Below are 2,213 nucleotides of genomic sequence, written 5' to 3' on the forward strand. Positions count from 1 at the left end.
GCCGCTACTGGTTATACTTATACTGTGGTTATAGTATCTCTAATTCCTGCAGGCACCGCCTCCTATCCTCCCACTACCGCTCGATGCTCGGCGACCTCAGCGGTCTAACCGCAGATCGCGCGTGCGGCGCTATGATTCAGGAGCGTCTCTATATCGTGGAACTACTGGGAGCGTACTTTCCGCCAAATCATTATTGGAATGTTTTTTTTATTAAGTAATTTCTCTTTATTAACATTAAATTATCTATTGTTAATTTATTCATTATGTTCCATAATGATATTCTTATATCTTAATGTAATTTTCTAATAGCTAACATAATTATGATAATATATATTTTGAAAATAAGTTTCCACATCACCCGAGGAGTACTACTGTAAGATGCGTTTTTTTTTAAGTGGTTTCTCCAGTCTCCTATTCTACTAAAAATGAAATATATGGCTTGATAGAGATATTATTTATATATTTATATTTATATTTATAATATAAATATGTGGATCTCCAAAAGATCTTGAAGAAAATTCAAAGATCGCAATTTCTAAGACATATTTTCTGGTCCACATATTTCGAACATCTATATTTCATATTAAACGATTATTGTTTGAGAGAACGAGAGAGAACGTTTGAACGGAATGGAAAGTCACAAGTACAAAAAAAACTTCAACGCGAATTTCACTAGAAACAAGGAACAATCTTTAATTTTCACAAATCACAGTTTCTTACAATTTCAGACGTAAACGAAACAGGAATTAGATTGAAATTACGAACTCGCAATACTACTTTCAGATACGCAAGAAAGACATTTCCCAAGTTTTAGGAGAATGCCTCTTTTTTTACTTTCGGCGGTTTTTCCGGCGGAGCGATACGGATATCGAACAGTCTCGAAGGCGGTTGACTAAGGAAGAGGCGCAGCCTGATTCGGCCTTTTATTGACTTGACGAAAAAGGGGGTCCTTTCGTCAGTCGCCTATGGGATCCCTCAAAAATCCGAATTTTTTAGGTGACCTCGTGATTTTGGTTGCGATTGGCGATTTTGATTTTACGGCGCTAAGTTAAGTTTCGTTGTCATGCGCGATGGAAATTCAGCACTGACGATTGAAGCGCGACGAAAGACGCGTTTTACGTAGCGCGCGCGCGCCTGCCCTGCGGTATCGAGAATTAGAATAGCCGTTTTACTAATGTTTTGTGTGTATATATACAGCGTGCAAAGTGATGACAATTTAACAAGGAAGGGTGATCTTCACGAAATCTAGAATATTCTAGAACTACCTTTTAGCAACAAAGCTGAAACAACCTAACTCCCGTTGCGCGGACGTAGCTCGTCGGTTAATTCGGTCGGGAACGTGAGAGGTTCGTATTGGAGAAGAAGGCACTTACAATAACTATACAGGCTGGCAATTAACAAAACACTGAACCTTTATTAACTCGAAACAATTTACACGCAATAACTATATACGTAGGGCAGCGGTAGCGCAGGTCGGGCTGCGCGATCCGCGAAAGGAAATATATATATATATATACAATGAAACGGCAACGCAAGCCTGAACGTAAGATTCGCGAGAGAAAACATATACATATACAAGGAGACGGTAAGGCGAGGCGGAATGCGATGCTTGGGCGCGCCGTGTGAGTCGTGGGCCCGTGCGGTGGGCCCTGGCGCGCCCTAGGAATTCGGCGAGCGGGTGCGATACGGCGACTGGTCTCGCGGCGAGGTATCCAGCCAATCGCGGCGCTGTGCTGGCGTGCAGTCGCGAACCGCGAGTACCGGTGCGGTAGGTGCGCAGCTGGAATTTGAATGGAGAGCGTTCAGCTGGCCGCCAGAAACTCCTGACCAGAGGCGGAGAACACTCCACCCCTGTTATCTTGGCCGGTCGAAGCGAGGATCGATAGCGCAAGGTGCGTCGGTCACCCTGACGTCCGGGAACGCCCGGAGGGAGGCAGAGAACTTCTCTCTACCCCCTGGTCGTCGTTCGGATCGAGTGCGCTTAAAGGAGCCGGCCTGTGCTATTGGAGAACTCTCAAAGAGAGACCAAGAACGCTTGACTCCTTGTTGCTTTAGCACAGTCGGTTTGCTGGAGCGGACACGTGGTTTCTGAGCTTGATGCTGAGGAAAAAGCTTCTCATGTCTAAAAATTCCCGGCTTTTATACCCGAATGTTGCTCCCACTCATATTGCTCCAGGCGCGCTCGAAAATTCCCGCCGGCTAGACAATACGAG

The 2,213-nt window shown here is 44.8% G+C and overlaps 1 long non-coding RNA gene across 1 annotated transcript in view; it reads right to left on the minus strand.

Moving 5' to 3' along the window:
* Nucleotides 1-1,122: 1,122 nt before the first annotated feature.
* Nucleotides 1,123-2,213, minus strand: part of LOC108729396 (uncharacterized) — a 10,299-nt gene continuing 9,208 nt past the window's right edge. The window contains exon 3 of the long non-coding RNA XR_001936925.1: nt 1,123-1,134. This is a non-coding gene — a long non-coding RNA (uncharacterized lncRNA). The remainder of the gene's footprint in view (nt 1,135-2,213) is intronic.

Source organism: Mycetomoellerius zeteki, unplaced genomic scaffold, assembly GCF_001594055.1.
Source record: "Mycetomoellerius zeteki isolate Tzet28-1 unplaced genomic scaffold, Tzet1.0 scaffold1150, whole genome shotgun sequence".
In the NCBI taxonomy this organism is placed as follows: Eukaryota; Metazoa; Arthropoda; class Insecta; order Hymenoptera; family Formicidae; genus Mycetomoellerius; species Mycetomoellerius zeteki.